An 8,810-nucleotide genomic window follows, 5' to 3' on the forward strand; every position below is an offset into this window, starting at 1 on the left:
AATCCGCGGGATTGGGTACCTGTTTCGAACAATGATCTTGTTCAGCACCCGATAGCCAATACAAAGCCTCCAGGTCCCATCGTTCTTCTGTACCAATACAATTGGGCTCCCACGAGGTGATGAGCTTGGCTTGATGTGCCCTTTATATAATAGTTCCTGAATCTGTCTCTTGATCTCATTGTTATCCAGAACAGAACGTCAAGAGATCAGTCCATTTGGAAGCGGCGTGCCCAGGGTCAGATCGATAGAGTGCTTGACCTAATAGCGCAGATGTACCCCTGTGGGTGAGGCGAAAATATCCATGTACTCCTCCATGACCTTGTCCATCTACTGTTGATATGCAAAGGAGGCCTGCCTAGAAGCCATGGCCACAACCTTTTTCTTGCCCTAGGGGCGAATCTTAAGGAAAACAAATTTCCAGGTTTGAGAAATGGTCTTACTACATTGCTTTGCAGTGATCAAAGAGATGGTGGTAGGCAGGGTTACCTCCAGTATCTTGTACAACTTATTAGCCAAAGCAATAATCATAGAGTGAGGTCTAGACTCATATACAACATGTCGCTTCCACAAGTATGGTTGTCCTAACAATACATCACAAAATTCAAGAGGAGCAACATCACACAGTACCTCATCCATGAAGGGCTTGATGTTGTAGGGAAGGCAACACTACTAGCTGACACGAAGATCTCATCCTTGGTGAAGCCACCCGATGGTGTACGATTGTGGATGTGTTATAGACTTTAGGCCCATCCACTTCATGACCTCTGCTAAAATGAGGTTCTTTTATCTCCTGCTGTTGACAATGAATTGTAGCAGATAACCCTTCACCCACATCTATGAGTGGAAGAAGCGTTCCCCCTCATCTAGATCTTCAGGCTCAATCTTTTAGATCTTGGTGGTGGCCACAATGGCATCGGGCTCTGCATCAATGATCTACTTCCCTTTGTCAGTTCCCTTATCAGGTTCTGATTCAGAGTCGGAACCTATGTTTGATTCGGAAGCCTTCAGCTCGACCACTAGTGATTGCGTGGCCCGACACTCACTTGTATTGTGAGTGGATCTCTTATGGAAATCACACCATTTTCTCGTGTCCTTCTTCATATTCGAGGTCTTATTCTTTTCTTGCGGCTTCAACGGGATGCCCTAGGTAGCGTTGCCTTGGCTTTGTCCTTTGTTCTGTGGTTTGGGGGCACCTTTTCCTTGCTTTGGATTCGCAAATCCAAAATCCTACTTCTTCTGCTTAAACTTTTGCTCAATATTGATAGCGTATTGATATGTCGTGTTGAGCGAGGAAATGTTTAGGAACTCCATCTCGTCCTGGATGTACTTGTGTAGATAGTCGCGGTACTTGAGCTTCTTAGTATCCTTGATACCCAGCTTCATGCAAAGGGTATGGAAAGTATTTGTGAGCTCTAACACATCTTGGTCCCTTCCCTACTATAGCGTGGCTCACTTTATGTATTTGTCTTCATAGCTCTCGACGGGGTAATATTGTTCCTTCATGGTGTCTCGAAAAGAATTCCAAGTGGGTGTGGCTGAAAACAATGAGGGTTCACTCTCATCCTTTTGTTCACAATAGGTTTCCCACCAATCCTTGATGTGTGGGGTGACTTTAAGAATTGCAAAAGTAATCTTTTCTAGATTGGAAAAGTCATGAACTGAAAAATATCCTTCCAAATAGATTTAACCATTTATCTACGACATCTGCATCTGTCAGGCCTTGGAATATGGGAATATCGAAGTTAACTTGTACATTAAAAGGAGTGGTGCCTTCAGAGTGGCTGCTGGATGAAGATGCATTGCTTGTGGGTAGCTGTCGAAGGATCTGGGCAAAGTTATCCATCATCGCGTCCCTTTGTTGCTCGAGGGCTTCCTCGGGAAACATTTTGAAAGTATCTCCTACCCCCCCCCCCCCCCCGTCTTTATTTTCTTTCGCCATGGGAGGTCATCTGGTTTTGTGAGGCTGATCTTGTAATGGTTCAACCAGATCAAGCCCTAACTCCTTATACCCTGACCTCATTGGGGACATGCAAAGAAAAACGGTGAAAGAGCAGACCGCTCTGATACCATTGATCTAAACTTAAATAGGAACACAACAAATTACAGATATAATCATAAACATAGAGATGCAGCAAAAAAGCACTTCATTTCTTTAATAGAAAAATATTGAACTATACTTACAAACAAAATGGAAATAAGATAGCTCGGGTGATGGTAGCTTATCTATGAGAAGAGATGTGGCAGCTACATGCCTCTGAGCTGTGTTGCAATGAGGCTCAAGGGCCTATTTATTATTGGAAAACATGAGAAAACCCTAAACAACCAAAACCCTAACCTCATGAGATGTAACACCAAGAGTTTTGTGGGCCCCATTGGGGCTAGTTGGGCAACCAACTTCCCGAGGTGGTAACTTGGTCAAATTATCTCCGTTTGGCATGTAAGATACCTTGTTGGAAAGGTCTCTCTAAGTAATACAGGTTTCGTTGTAGGTCATTTCCTACAACTACGAGCATGCCGCAGACCCAAAAAAAACGTCATTTAGGGGGTCAAAACTACTCCGGAAGTTTAGGTCCCGGAAAACTGCTAAAAATAGTAAATGATGAAATGAACAAGGAAACATATGAAACTGACTGGGGGGTCTAGGTGGAATAGGGTGGTGGCCACCAATAGCCACCTAGATCATTCCTACCCCCATAGGAAGCAATGGTCCCCGTTACGTGCAGAGCCTCCATGAGGTGAGGAAATTTTTGTTGAACGTGGTCCCTGGTGAACCACTTGCCCTGGTGAAGGAGCTGGCCTGCTTTGACAACTGGATATAGATGTATCCTCTTTTGGCAAGTGTCCTTGATCTGTGTGTCCATGATCTGATCAGTTGTGGCCTATTCCATGGAGTCCAGGTTGAGCTCTGTTGGCGTGAGTTGTTTTGTAATGTCAGATGTGTCCAACAATGGTGGAAAGGATGGCCGAAGGCGATCTACATTGAACACTGGGTGTAGACCAAGGATCGGTGGGATGCTGAGCTCGAAGGCATTATCACCATCGACCTTACTGATGGTGTGTGGCCCATATTAGAGCGGGCGAAGCTTGTGGTGGGGTCCAGCAATGCTCTCCTTCTGTAAATGTAGCCAAACTTTGTCACCCACCTGGAACTTGTGCGACACTTAATGCTGATCATGGCGATGCTTGTACTTATCATTGGCTTTGTCCAATATGTCATGGACCTATTGGCGGATGTGTTGGATGCGCTCAATGAAGTTGTTAGCCCTTTCAGCTTCGAACGGAACGTGAGCCGAATGTACCTGAGTGGCTGCAAATGGTATGGCCACATCAATGGGGCATAATGGCTTAAATCTCAGCCTTTCCTGAGAGGGGATGTGGCTTGTTGAGTTGTGGAGAAATCTATTGTAGTTCTGTTGGACATAGGGGGGAATTTCATCACACATGCGTGGATGCTTTGAGTTGTACATGCGCAGAATGTGTATGATCATCCTCTTGACAACCTCTATTTGGCCATCAGTTTGGGGATGGAAAGTCGTTGACTTAGTAAGTTTTGTATCTAGCGCCAACCAGAGGCTTAACCAAAATGCACTCAAGAATATGTTGTCCCGATTTGAGACAATGGACTGTGGGATGCCAAAGTGTACCCATACTCACTCAAAGAAGAGCTTACCAGTGTCCTCTGATGTGACACTCTTCTTGCAGGGCATTATGATGGCCATCCTAGAGAATCTGTCGATGACCACGAAAAAAATCATTGCCATTCTTAGTAGAAGGAAGGCCCGACGTGTAATCCATGGAGACAAATTCCCAAGGCCAGCTAGGAGTAGGTAGAGGAGTATACATGCCTTACTTCTTGAGGGTTGGTTTGGACATGGCGCATGCGGTGCAGGATCTAATGTACTTCCCAACATCCTGACAAAGTTTCGGTCAATAAATACTTCTGCAACACTGCCACTGTTTTCTCTACTCCGAAATGTCCAGCGATTCGACTGTAGTGCACCTCCTAAAACATCTTGGCATGCTCACTTGAAGGAACACAAATGTGTCCTAGGTGGCTTAACAGTGCATCCTGAAGGTGAAATTTTGGAACTTGCTTCCCTTCTAGGAGTGTTTGATATATGCTGTCAAATTTTGGATTGCTCTTGTAAAGATGCAACCACCTCAATGTCTTGTGCCCACATGAGTCGAGCACAATGATCAGCGCCATGACCGGTGGTCGGCTGAGGCAATCAACAACATTATTGGTGTTGCCCTTTGTATACTTAATGTTCAAATGGCACTGTTGCAAATAGGTGGACCATTTTTTATGGCGATTGTTCTGCAACTTCCCTTGTGTCTGTATGAACTAGAGAGGTTGGTGATCTATGTGGATGACCATTTCCTTCCCCAGAATGTAATGCTTCCATTGAGGGCAGGCCTGCACAATGGAATGCATTTCTTTGTCATAAGTGGGGTACTTTCAGACTTTGTATGAAAGTGTCTGACTGTGGTAAGCCACTAGATGCCCATGTCGAGTAAGAACCACACCAATAGCATAGTCAGAGGTATCTGTGTCAATCTCAAATGGTTGTTGTAGGGCTGGTAACGTGAGCACGAGTGTAGGACAGAGGCGATTCTTTAACTTGAAGAATGCTTGTTGTTGGGGTTTTGACCAAAAACCCTTTGCTTTTGCTCCAACCTTGGTGACTTGAGTTAAAGGCCAAGTGATATGAGAGAACCCCAACACGAACTTACATTAGAAATTGATAAGACCCAAAAAGCTGCGAAGCTCTATTAAAGTGGTTGGGGCTAGCCAATCTTGAATGACTCGTATCTTGGATGGGTCCACATGTACACCCTACTCATCAGTGATGTACCCCAAATATTGAACCTAGGTTAGGCCAAAGGTGCATTTCTCCAAGTTATCACACAACTTATGTTGGCGCAGGGTTTGAAGGACCTATCGAATATGGTGGAGGTGCTCTTCCCAACTCTGGCTGAAGATCAAGATGTCATATAAATACACCACCATGAATGCATTGGTGAAGGGTCGCAATATGTCATCCTTCAGTCTGATGAAGGTTGGAGGGGCATTCGCCAATCTGAACGACATGATCAACCAATCGCAAAGGCCCTCCCTGGATTTTAAGATAGCCTTCCACACATCGGAGGGTTCGATAAGCACTTGGTGATAACCTAACTTCAAGTCAATCTTGTTGAAATATTTGGCTCCCTTGAGCTGGTCCAGAAGGTCATCAATCCACGAGATTGGTTACCTATTCCAGACAGTGACCTTGTTTAGTGCCTGATAATCAATACAGAGCCTCCAAGTCCCATCCTTCTTTTGTACCAATAAAATCAGGCTCCCATAAGGTGATGAGACTGGCCTGATGTACCCTTTCTACAATAGTTCCTGAATTTGCCTCTTGATGTCATTGTTCTCTAGAATAGAGCATCAATAGATCGGTCCGTTGGGCAGCGGTGCACCGGGGGTTAGATCGTTGGAGTGCTTGACCTTACAGTGCAGAGGTACCCCTGTGGGTGAGGCCAAAATATCCCTGTACTCCTCCACGACATTGTCCATCTATTGTTGTTGTGCAGAGGATCCTTGCCTAGAAGCGGTGGCCATAACCTTGTTCTTGCCCCGGGGTCGAATCATAAGGAAATTTTTTTTCCTGGTATGGGAAATGATCTTACTACATTGCTTTGCAGTGATCAAAGAGACGGCGATAGGCAGGGCTACCTCCGATATCCTATACAACTTATTAGCCAAAGTAATAATCACAGAGTGAGGTCTAGTCTCATATACAACATGTCGCTTCCACAATTATGGTTGTCCTAACAATACATCACAAAATTCAAGAGGAGCAATGTCAAACAATACCTCATCCGTGAAGGGCTTGATGTTGTAGGGAAGGCGACACTGCTGGTTGACATGAAGATCTCATCCTTGGTGAAGCCACCCGATGGTGTCAGACTATGGATATGCTATAGTCTTTAGGCCCAACCACTTCATGACCTTTGCTGAAATGAGGTTCTTTTGGCTCCCGCTGTCGACAATGAACTGCAGCGGAGAACCCTTCACCCACATCTGTGAGTGGAAGATGCGTTCCCCCTCCTCTGGATCTTCATGCTCAATCTTCTGGATCTTGGTGGTGGCCACAGTGGCACTGGGGTCCGCATCAATGATTTGCTTCCCTTTGTCAGTTCCCTTATCGGGTTTTGATTCAGAGTCGGAACCTGTGTCTGATTCGGAAGCCTTCAACTCAACCACTAGTGATTTCTTGGCCTGACACTCATTTGTATTGTGAGTGGAGCTCTTATGGAACTCATACCATTTTCCCGTGTCCTTCTTCATCTTCAGGATGTTTTTCTTTGCTTGTGGCTTCGGCAGGCTATCCTGGGTAGCACTGCCTTGGCCTGCTGTAGACCCCAAAAAAATGCCGCTTAGGGGGTCAAAACTGCTTCGGAAGTTCAGGACCTGAAAAACTGCTAAAAAAAATAAATGTTGAAATGAACAAGGAAACAGATGAAATTGATTGGGGGGTCTAGGTGGAATAGGTGGGTGGCCACCAATATCCACCTCGATCAAAGCTGCAAAATACCCAACACGATCATGAATGTGGAAGTCAATATGTTCCACTCGTGCCTCTAAGTTGTGGAGGTGGTTTTTTATACGACGTTGACTGAGCCGGAGGTTGTCCAACTACTCTAGAATGGTATTATGACTGTATTGAATATCATTGAGATAAGCAACAATTTCATTGCAGTCTTCATACCTATGGTCCTATAGAATGTCAATGTCAATTTGTATGTGCCGCAACTGCTTGACTATCGATTCCATGGAGGTAAGAGCCATTAGGCGCCTTGGAAAATTAGTTGGGGAAATAACCTCTACATCCTCTATTTCCTAAATGGAAGAGGTAACAAAGGACGAATGATGGCCTGACTTGGGATGCCCAACTTGGGTTTGCTACCCCCGCTCGTGATGAGGATGACCTCGTTGGCGTGGCATCTTGCTGGTCATGGCGGTTGGTGGCTCGCAATGTGGGGAGCCCACAGAGAAAGCTTTAGAAAACATACACATGAGACAAGACAGTCCAGACCCACGAATCCACTGACCTAAGCAGGGATGAACCACTAGCCCGACACTCCTACGAGGAAGGCGAGAGGGGCACATGTTTACCTAGACTGTGTGTAAGAGCGAAACAATTATGCGAAACCACACCAAATCCTCACACAAACAGAACCCACACCCCCAAGTGTTAGCCGAGAGACTCTAAATTCCTTCGGGCAAAAAGATAGACCCGAATCTAGAGCATAAATTACCAAATACCATTTGAAAACTCACACACCTGTAAAGACTAGTAATGGTCCTGGTGAGCGGGAGAGGAGTCAGGAATTGGCGGAGGAACGAAATAAACTTGTATCCAACAAAGGCGAGGGAGCATAACCAAACCACAATTGTCCATGTACCGGGGTCCCAAGGGCAGACCAAGAGACTTATCCCAATGCACGTCAAGCAACTGCAAACATCGTCTGCCCTCCTCACCTAAGACCAGAGCCCCAGTGAGGCACCATAGACACAGACCCTGCTGCTTCCAAGCTACTTACCACCCAAATTCATTGCCCAAACTGTTGAACTGAACCAATTTACGTACCAGGCTTCGCATTTATCTACAGAACTCATGAGGGGGAATGACACACCAGAGGAATAAATGCTAGATCGTTTCATTGGCAGGGAGTTAATACACACATGGAGGAGGGGCAGGCCCAGAATGGCCTTTCACACACCACTTGTACCATCGCGTGCGCACCCCCATCGGGGGCATTACCTAACTTTATCTTATTTTTTTTTCTTTTCATTTAATTCTTTGTTTTTCTCTCTTTTCTTTTCTTATTTACATTTATTTTCTTTATTTTCACATTGTCTTTTCTTATTTACATTTGCCTTCATTGGTTATCAACTTTGTTTGAGTATACTAAATATTACAATCATTCATTTTATTTGGATCCATTTTCAATTAAAAAACCCACCATTTTACTCACCCAAATATATAATATTTTTATTAATACTCATTATTTATTTATATCTTTCTTTTTTCTTTTTCTTTTTTTACTATGGTGAATTGATAACTTCGTGTAATAATTTGTGTGAGGCCTAAGATCAAACCTAGTGACTGCCACTAAACACTAAGGGTATATCCAATAACTCGTAAGCCAGATATACCGAGAACTTATGACTTAGCAAGAGGCCTAAGATCAAACCTAGCAACTGCCACTAAACACTAAGGGTATAGCCAATAACCTGTAAGCCAGATATATCGAGAACTTATGACTTAGCAAGAGCTGAAACTCCACAAAGGTGGGAGAAACTACTCCTGAAGTCTCATCACAACATTATTAAAAAATAATACTTATACTATTGGATACTCATTCCATACAACAAAAATTCTTAACAGTACTTTAAGAAAGAAATGAAAGAAAAAACTAAACTTTCCTCTAACTACTCACATATCAATTGAGTTGGTGTCATTAACTCAATCCATATAACATTGTCTTTCAACTAGTTCCATTGTGCAATGCCTCTCCTTCGTTGAAAAATACTTCATAAATATACAATATGATAACATATGAAAGGATAAACTCCAATGTGATTGTAGTAACCGTTTTGGTCATGGAGTTACGTAATAATGTTTTTAGAAAATACTTTATTGCGCCGAGAGACACTCTCCAACCCATTATGGAAGAGATGTTGTGATGTTATGTTATGTAAACATTTTGACTCGGTTCAAATACATACAAAAATAAAATAAAAAATAAAATTAATA

This window comes from Pinus tabuliformis, chromosome Q (genome assembly GCF_031772625.1).
Source record: "Pinus tabuliformis cultivar Carrire ecotype Pingquan chromosome Q, CPIR1, whole genome shotgun sequence".
NCBI lineage: Eukaryota > Viridiplantae > Streptophyta > Pinopsida > Pinales > Pinaceae > Pinus > Pinus tabuliformis.